Source organism: Ovis canadensis, chromosome 25 (assembly GCF_042477335.2).
Source record: "Ovis canadensis isolate MfBH-ARS-UI-01 breed Bighorn chromosome 25, ARS-UI_OviCan_v2, whole genome shotgun sequence".
Taxonomy (NCBI): domain Eukaryota; kingdom Metazoa; phylum Chordata; class Mammalia; order Artiodactyla; family Bovidae; genus Ovis; species Ovis canadensis.
In genome coordinates, this window is record NC_091269.1 from 33,074,290 (window position 1) to 33,084,462 (window position 10,173).

Genomic DNA, 10,173 nt, shown 5'->3' on the forward strand with positions numbered 1-10,173 from the left:
TGCATTATAATTAGCTTGTCTTTCCCTTCACTATACTGAAAATTCTTTGGGGTCAAGGCATACGATATGTTATGTTCCTTCCACATCTCTGCATATAGTAGGCACTGAATAAATGTTTGCTGACGTTAATAGAAAAAGATATTAAGCTGTAGTTCAGGGAGCAAGGTAAAATTGCTAGCAGGCTAGAGGGGTGTGGTCCAAACTGTGTAGTACATCGTCAGTCTTCAAATCAATCACACATTGTGAGCAGCGATGTTTAAAAAACTGAAATTTAGACTAGAATAAAATCTATTAAAGTAGCAAATATAAGCCCTCCTGCACACTGCTAAGGGTTGAGCACTACTTTGAGAGACTTGGCTTCAGTGTTGGCATGTACGCTTGTGTTTGCTGGCAGGGTCAGGCTGAAAAATAAATCTCACTATGGGTCACAGTCAAAAACACTGAAAGCCCCTAGTCCAGAAGGGTCCATGTTCAACCTGGGTACCTAGTTGAGGTTAGACCACAATTAATAGCAGAGCATTAGCCACGTGAATTTAAGCAAGTTAAAAAACCTCAGTTTCTTCATCTATAAAATGAAAATAGGGTAGGAAGAACTCCTTCGTCATAGAATTTCATGAGGAACATACGAAATAATCTCTATGAAGTACTAGGTGTTGATACCTGGCACAGAGCAAATGTTTACCAATACTGTTATTGTTGTGGCATGTTCTAAAGGTTTTCCTAGAAAAACTTGAATGAGTACCTCCCTCCCCTCCACTTTCTCATTTCCTAATCATTCCTCAACTCAAAGTCTTCTGGCTTCTATGCATCCAGACAAGAAAAATGTCCTTACTGTGATTTTTGTTTAACTTTTAAGTGCAAAAGAAAATCAAAGATGATTATTCCTGCCCTCATGGAGATTCAAGCTAGGCATCAATGAACAGTATGACCCAAAAGTTATAAATAGGGTTTCCCGGGTGGCTCAGTGGTAAAGAAGCCACCTGCCAATGCAGGAGACACAGGTTCAATTCCTGATCTGGGAAGATCTCAGATGCCGTGGAGCAACTAATCCTGCGTGCCATAACTACTGAGCCTGTGCTCTAGAGCCTGGGAGCCGGAGCTACTGAAGCCCACGGGCCCTATAGCTTGCGCTCTGCAACGAGAGAAGCCACCACAACGAGAAGCCCAAACATCTCCACTAGAAAGTAGCCCCTGCTCAATGCACAGTTGCAGAGAAAAGCCCGTGCAGCAACAAAGACTCAGCACAACCAAAAATATATAAATAAATTTTTTAATTATAAAAATTATGAATAAAAAATAAAAACTGGTTTTACAAATCTGTATTTTGTTCATATGACATTTGGTATTCAGATCTTTCAATACCCAGCTAGCTACCTGATTCTTTCTATTTTCTCTAAAGATTTGCAACAATTCAGCTCCAACTACCTCTGTAGGATTACCAAAACCTGGGCTCTCCAGACCACTGCCACAATTCATCCCTTAAGCCATGCTCCTCTCCTCCTGCACACCTTAGACTCTTCACTCCCCACCAGCTGCTGGAGAGGCTGTAATCCTTTCTGAAACTCCTGCTTCAAGTTGTTGTTCAGTTGCTCAGGCATGTCCAACTCTTTGTGACCCCATGGACTGCACCACATCAGGCTTCCCTGCCCTTCACCACCTCCCAGAGTTTGCTCAAACTCATGTCCATTGAGTCAGTGATGCCATCCAACCATCTCGTCCTCTGTCGTCCCCTTCTCCTCCTGCCTTTAATCTTTCCCAGCATCAGGGTCTTTTCCAATGAGTCAGCTCTTCACATCAGGTGGCCAAAGTATTGGAGCTTCAGTTTCAGCATCAGTCCTTCCAATGAATATTCAGGACTGATTTCCTTTATTGACTGGTTGGATCTCCTTGCAGTCCAAGGGACTCTCAAGAGTCTTCTCCAATACTATGGTTCGAAAGCATCAATTCTTGACTTAGCCTAAATGTCTCCTCTCATTTGATGCCATCCAAACCCTTCAACAGTTGGTCATTCCTTCTCGAAGTTCTCACAGTAATTTGGGCAATCTTGTTCTTACAACATTTATCACAATATGTTATTACTCATTAAGGTATGTAACCAACAAGATTATCCTGCATCCCTAGCACTAAGAATTGTGCTTGGCACATAGTAAAGGCTCAACAGGTCTTTATGAAATGAGTGAATAAATGAATGCATAGAAAGCCTACTGACCTAAATCTCCTGTATATAAAAATGATTAACCATACAGCTTTCATCAACAGAAAGAATTGAGTACATTTGGGAGGTATTTGTGTATCTGGAAGAAAATGAATGTATTTGGAAGAAAATGAATGTATATGGAAGGTGCTGTGGACCAAAGGTGGATGTGGTTCCTTCCTCCAAAGGGCTTAGAGCCTGCCTCCATCATTAAACCTGAAAGGCTAGCCAAATACATGGGTAAACATAGAGTTGACTTTTTAAATTCAAAGTTGTTACCAGTATAAGATCAGACAGTGTGTCTTTAATGATCACACAATTACCTGATTCTTTCAGGTTTGTTTTAAATGATAAACATCCAGGGTTGGCTGACAAACTCCGGTAAGTGCAAGGGAGGGTCAACTCACCACTGGAGCAGGGACAAGGACAAAGTGTGGCTCAGAACTGTCACTGACAGCCTTCCACTGGTCCTCTCTGTCAGCTCAGCCACAGTAAGGTCTGCGATTTCTCTGAAAATGCCATGCTTCTTTTATTTACTCAGATGGTTCCTTCCTGTTGTCAACGTCTGCCCTGAGCTTTTCGGGTAGAGGCAGGCCCACTTGTTTGTAAAATAGCTTATTAGCATAAAGCAAAGAACACATCTTAGCTCATCACATTCATGAAACTCTGCTTTAAAAATACTATATTACAGAATTTAACTGTACTGTTCCCCCAGGAATGAGTTATTCAAAAGAACTGGAGATTGGAATCACATGCAAGTCCACTACTTTTGTTCTCAGTTTTTTTGGGGGAGGGGAATCCATATAAATATGCTTTAAAAAAAAAACTAAACTTCCATATTAACACATAAGAGCCAAACTCTTAACTTACTCACCTTGTTGCAATTGAAGAAATCCCCAGATTAAGAAGAGAGACAGACTACAGGGCAAAATCTTGCTCAGGTAAAGATGATGAAGATTTGTCTAAGCACTGTAAGAAAAGCCTATTGGGAATTCCCTGGAGATCTAGTGGTTTGGACTTCAAGCTTCCAAGGCCAGGGGTCTGGGTTCCATCCCTAATCAGGGAATTAAGATTCTGCAAGGTGAGTAGCATGGCAAAAAATAAATAAAGCAAAGCAAAAACTAAGCTCATAAATACACCTTGTCCAAGTGACAACCAGGATCTATTTTCCAGTTGTCATTATCTTCTTACGTTTAAGTGAGAAGAAAGAACAGGAAGGAAAATATTTAGAGAAACAGCTCTGGGTCCTGGAATTAAACCGAACTAACTGTCCCTGAAAGGGATAATTAACACAAGCAATTAACTGTCGGGGCCTCTGAATTATGTCAACAGCATGGCCATCGAAAAAGGGCATTCTTTGATCTTACAGGCCTTATAAATCTATCATGGTCCAGCACTCACCAAAGAGATCTTCTAAAGCTATCATGCTTTAGATCCAGTGAGTACTGGAATATGTGTCAATAAAGAAGAAGTGGGTTAGAGATCAGATGGACTGAGTACAGGATCATGGAAGTCTGAAGCCAGAAGAAAGCTTGGAAGTCATCTAGCAAATTAGTGGCAAAAAAGCCAAATCTGATCTCTAGAGGTGTTTTGTTTGGCCTGCCCAATTCTTATTCTCTTTTATTTTTAGCCATGTTGAATGAACTGCCAATGCTTTCCCATCAAAATCTGAATTTCCAGATTCTCTTGAAGATCTGGCAACACTGGGCTCTTGTTCTTATGTAATAATTGGCTGGAACTGAGTAGCTCTGGCCCTCGGGAATGGGCATGTTCTTCCCAGCTCCTTCCACTCCCTTCTCTCCCTTTCATAGGACCAAGGCTGACTTGCCTTGGAGTTTCACCTGTGCTCTCCCCACCTCCCACCCCGGTCTGTTGCTCTACAAGGCCAGTCACCCCTGGGTGAACCTAGAGAACTTACTGCCCCCAATCTTAACAATTCCTCAATTTCCTCCTCTGTATGAGGAAACTGGGGCTTCTCTGATAGCTCAGCAAGTAAAGAATCCGTCTGCAATGCAAAAGACCTGGGTCTGACCCCTGGGTTGGGGAGATCCTCCGGAGGAGGGCATGGCAACCCACTCCAGTATTCTTGCCTGGAGCATCCAGGAGCCAGGCTCCTCTGTCCATGGAGTCACAAAGAGCTGGACATGACTGAGCGACTAAGCACAGCACAGGACGAGGAAACTGAGGTTTATAGATATTTTGTTACAGGAGAGACGCATCTCAAGACCCCTTACTGACCCGTCATCCAGCGAAAAGCCACCTGTTTCCAGTCCTACTCTCAGAAACAGAAGGGGAAATAGCAGAGTTCATAAATCATTCAGAGTCTGAGAAGAAACAAAAAGATAGATCCAGAGATTTAACAGAGTCAATATAGGCAGAGTGAGGGAGAGACTTAGACGTGAGCTGGTGCCATCATTTCATTTATCACAGGCATTTATCATGCTCCCTGTGCTGCCAGGCTTCTGTTTCAGCTGATCTTGATTCCATACAACCCATATCCCATAAAACTGGGTCCAAGTGTTAACAGCAGCAGTGAAGTTCTGAAGAGATCTCTGATGACGCTGTCTCCAATGGTGTGTCATTTTGCTCAGTACGTGCTTTGTATAACTTGTACACGATTATGTAGAATCCAGTCTTTTGCCTAGATACCTACTTCAGCATGTCATCTACAAACCAGTAGATTTCCTATACAGTTTTCAGAGTAAAAACTCTGAAGACACATGGTAATATATACGGGATGCTGAAATACCAAAATATCTGGTGCATGTGGGGGATTTGCTGGGCAGAGTGAAAAGAATACATGAAATTGATGCTCTTCCATGGAATCTGGGAGGTCTAGTCTTTGTATTTAAGGCTGTGAGATTCACTAAAGTTTTTCTCATCTCATATCCCATCTCTTCTCAAAGAGATTAAGAGTTTCTTTTGAGTGGGTCATAAAAGCACAAGATCATATAATAGTTTGAAGATGAGGCTTCCTTGGTGGCTCAGAGGTAAAGAATCTGCCTGCCAATGCAGGAGACACAAGTTTGATCCCTGATGCTGGAAGATCTCACATGCTTCGGAGCAACTAAGCCCATGGGCCACAACTATTGAGCCTGTACCCTAGAGCCTGGGAAGCTGAAACTGCTAAAGCCCCTGTTGCCCATTTCTCTGCAATAAGGAAAAAAAACAAAGCCACGACAATGAGAAGCCTGCACACTGCAACGAGAGAGTAGCCCCTGCTTGCTGCAACTAGAGAAAGCCCACTCAGCAATGAAGACCCAGCACAGCCAAAAATACTGATTAATTTAAGAAACAATTTGAAGATGTGTTAAAACACTGAAATATGGGTCATCATGGAACATATAGTGTAAAAATAATCAGATAATGTACAGTACAGTGACTGTAACATACTGTGGTATATATTTGAAAGTCGCAAAAGAGTAGATTTTAAAAGTTCTCATTGTGTTGTGTGTGTTAATGTCCGACTCTTTGCAACCCCACGGGCTGTAGACTGCCAGGCTTCTCTGTCCATGGGATTCTCCAGGCAAGAATACTGGAGTGGATTGCTGTTCCCTTCTCCAGAGGATGTTTCTGACCCAGGGATTGAACCGTGGTCTCCTGCTTCGCAGGCAGATTCTTTACCATTTGAGCTACAGGGAAATCCTAAAGTTCTCATCGACACATGAAAAATGGTGCATGTTAATTAAATTTACTGTGTCACCATTTTGCAGTATATATATATATTTAGAATATCATGTTGTACACCTAAAAGTAATATTTTATATGGCAATTATATAAATTTAAAAAAATTAAAATGATAGAAATGAGGATGCAAAGGAAAAACAGAGAAAAACTTCTCCTACAGGTAGCAGGCCCAATTTCTAATTACTGTGGAGTAACAGTTATCATATATTATGCCCCTGCCCAAAGAATGGGCTATCAAGACAAACTTCCTGGATTCAATACCTGGTTCTATCATTTACTTAGTTGAGTGATCCTATTAAAATTCTCAAGATCGAGAGATCAAGGTGACTTCTCTGGTGGTCCAGTGGTTAAGTCTCTGCACTTCCAATGCCAGGGGCTTCAGACTGATCCCTGGTCAGGGAACTAAGAACCCACATGCTGTGCAATGAGGCCAAAAAGAAATTCTCAGAATAAGTTTAAAATTATACCTCCCTAGATCAAAGAAGATATGTAGCTCACTTAATATGTCATGTTTAATAAAGATTAATAATAATCATTATTACTGCCAATAATTGAAACAGTGAACAGAAAGTGACTTTACTCTGCATATTGACCCAGGAAAGTGGGGATATTTTCCTATCCAAAGTTTTAATCAAACTAAAAGTTTGTATCACAAGATTGCAAATTCAGGGGAAATAATTGTTGGATTTGAATAAAGCATTGAAATCTACTTGAAAACACATTACTCTTTCACATTTATAGAAAGTAAATGCTATTAAGATCTTATTCATTTACTTATTAGGGGAAGCTCACAAAATTGAACTTCAAGGAATAAACTACAGTGAAGGCTGTTAACACTGTTGGTATTAATACAATAATAATGTTTAATCACACTTTAATTTCTTACCATGGCTTGTCATCTCCGTAATCTAGCCCCGTCCCACCTCCCGGTCTTTTCTATCTTAAATTCCAGACTCCAGCCACTCCAAACTGCTCTGCTACCTTTGAACACACCAGACTTGCACACCTCCATGCAACATGCTTGTTCCAGCAGCCCTCCTTTGCATCAAGGAAATCCTCTTCCTTCTTCAAGTCTTAGCTCAGATGCTACACCCACCACATAACTTTTCTCATTTCTTAACCTTGAATGAACCTCTCTGCCATTCAGTCGTACACGATTGATGTCACTGCCGTATGATTACATTTTTACTATCCTGTATTACAGATATTTATAAACATGCCTATCTTTCCCACCAGACTAAACGCTTTGAAGGCAGGGGTCATGTGTTCTTTCCTTGAACTCAGTTTTAAGTCACACTTCAATCTCATTATCTGCAGGGAATACTCGGAGGTCTACAAAGAACCTCTCAAAGAAAAGGCCAGCTAGCTCAAAATATAGGCTTTTTTGCCAACTTTAATTAAAATTAAAGTCATTAGGTGATACTTTCTTGTAAAGCAATTATTAAACAAGCAAGACATTGTTTCTTTTGTACCTACCCACGGGCTTTCTATACTCAACTGCATTGTATGAAGTAAGTTCAAGTAATGACTCGCTCAAGAGAAAGACTAAAAAAAATGTAGGCTCAAAAGATCAGGTGAGAAAGCTTGAAAAGCTAACTACATCTAATTGTCATTTTCTTGCTCTAGTTTTATGACCAGAACCACACCCAAAGCACCCAGATCTGCCTTGATACAGATTCAGACACCAATCAATGCACATATCACCACCACCTTTTCAGAGTCAGTCAGAAATTAGAGAAGACTTCCCAGTGTCCTGATCCACCTCTGCATATCTTTTCTCTTTTCCTATAGGCATCCCACAGAGAAAAAGGGTCCGTGTTACCCTCTCTTGCCTACACACAAAAGGGAAGAAACAGAGAAGTGTGTTCTTGGGCAATCAGTGCTGCTACAAGTATGAGTTATTGCAAAATTGCAGGTTAAGCTATTTTATTATGTAATTTCCACTTCTCGAGCCTGAAAAGAAATAAATTTATTTCTAGCAATGACATGGATAACCCTGTCATGATCCACAAGGTATTTAAAAGAAGGTGTAATCCTATAAAGGAATAATTGGTGCTTTCACTTCAGAATCTTGTCTAGCTTCCTCAGTCCTCTGCCTGAACCAGCCAGAACAATTTCTCACAGCTGAAACCAACTCAAATCTGAGAAACTGTTAGGACATACCAAATTAACAGGATTTGCTGGAACGACTGAAAATCCTACTCGGTGGGGAAGGGGAGGAACTCACCTGCAACCTGAGCTACTATCCGGGTAATTCAAGATTTAAAAAATACACCCAAACTAACTGTGACCCAAGACACTGATCCAAAAACACAAGGTATTAAATAACTTACTGTGTAAGTAGTATGTCTATTCAGTGTAAATCCTACCTAACCTCCAGGATATATTGATTGCTTTGGGCTGGATTAGACATGGCAACCTAAGAAGCATTGATCTACTTCTGATGACCAAGTTTTTAAGCGTTTATTCTTTCTTTCCGAACCCTCTAGGAGCAGCTAGAGGTGGTTACCTAAAGTGAGCCACAGATGGAGCGTGAGGGACCAAGTCCTCGCAAGTTCCGGCTCTGTGTCCAGGCGGCCGAGGCGCCCCTGCCTCCTGCGCTCGCCCGAGCTGACCCCGCGGTGCTGAAGCTGGCGCCGCGCCTGGAACCCTTGGGCGCCCCAGTGCGACCCTCCCCGGGTCACCTGCGTGCACCAGCTCCCAACCGGGGCACTTGGAGGCCTCGTGCCTCCTGGGAAACAGGGGCTAACCTGAGTCGCTTACCCCCCAACCCCCACTCTGCTCTGCCACCGGCAGTCCCGGCGCAGATCTCTAACCCGAGCTCAATCCGAGGGCACAGACCTCTCTGCAGGACCTCCTTTCTCCCTCTCTCCCGTCCAACTCCGTGCACAATACTGCCCTCAGAGCGCTGGGAAAACTGGCCCGCTGCAGGGCAGCACCCTACCAAAGGGTTGGGAGCTGTCACGCGGTGGGCGCGAACACCCCGAAGACGCTCTCAGCTCCCCCGCACACTCCAAACAAGAAACCGGCTCCGAACTGCTTGGCCGCAGATGACAGCGCCGCCCCCGCCGCCTCCGGCCGCTGGGAGACCGAGGAGTTTCTCCTAGCCTCCGGGAGGCAGACGGGGGACCGCCGACCCCCGGGCCCTCCCCGCGAGCTCCAGCTTTTTACCTGGGTACCGGCCGCAGTGAGCGGCGTCTCCGGGGCGCAGCACAGGGCGCACTGCCCGGGCGCGTGGTGCGGGGAGAACCGCGGCAGCCGCTCTCCCCGGCAGCTTCGGGCCTGCGGGGCGGCTGTTTATCCGGGGGCTCGGCCCCAGCCCCGGCCCCTGCCGGAGTGTTGGGCAATTCGTCCCGCTACAGGCTGCCCCGGGAGCCGCCGCCCTCTGCCCCCGCCGAGCCCCGCGGCAGCGGCGGCGGCGGCCACATGGAGGGAGGGAGCCGGCCCCTCCGGTGGGCTCCACCTTCTCGCCCTCCTTCTCCTTGGGAAGTTATTTCCCGTGTTTTTCCCCCCGGTCTCTCTTTTGCGGGGCACCCTGGCCAGTCTGAACCGGTTGTGACTGAGCGGGTGGCTGGGGGAAGGAGGAGGAGGCAGAAGAGATGGAGGTGGAAAAGCCGGCGATAGGGGCGCTGCTCTTGCTCTCGCGGCTCCCAGCCCGGCCAGTGCGGCCGGGAGGAGGGAGGGCACGGTGGGGGCCGCGGCCCCGGCCCGGCCCGGAGCCACGGAGGCCGCGGGAGAGCTGGGCACCGCCGGCCAGGCGCCCTCTCGGTGCGCACACTCGCGCGTCCCCCGGCGCCGCTGCGCCCCCGCCGCCCACCGCGTGCTCGCGCCGGCCGGTCCAGGACCGTGCGCCCTTGGAGCGAGCCCGACTGTGGAGATGAGTGCGAGTGCCCCCCGGGTCTCCCAGGCGCCTGGGCGCCCTCCTAGCCGGAGCTGGCAGCGATCCCAGAGAAACGGGCACCAGAACTTTGAGGAGTTGGTGCTCCTGGGCAGTGCGGAGTGAGGATGCCAAGTGCTGTCCTTTGTGACAGTTCCAAGGAAAGGGGGGGCGCCCCTGCAGTGCACAAAGTGTGCTGGAGCAGAGGCTGCGTCTGAGCACGTTCTGTCTACAAGGCAGGTGCGCTGCACTAAAGATACACTCCTGTCTTTAGTTTAAAGGTAACAGTCATGGCGCTGAGATTTCCACTGGGGCCAGTCCACAGGTAGGTTACCAGCTATGGCAACTTCCTAAAGCGATGTGCAACTTTTGTGTTCCTGTATATACGGGTATTTCTGAGAAGAGACACCATACA

General features: G+C 45.7%; 1 protein-coding gene across 2 annotated transcripts in view; it reads right to left on the bottom strand.

Moving 5' to 3' along the window:
• The window catches only part of SLC16A9 (solute carrier family 16 member 9), an 80,836-nt gene extending 70,959 nt beyond the window's left edge, over window positions 1-9,877 (bottom strand). For both annotated transcript variants that reach the window (XM_069571708.1, XM_069571706.1), the window contains exon 1: window positions 9,053-9,877. The gene's annotated coding sequence lies outside the window, so the exon portion shown is untranslated. The remainder of the gene's footprint in view (window positions 1-9,052) is intronic.
• Between the last annotated feature and the right edge of the window lie 296 nt (window positions 9,878-10,173).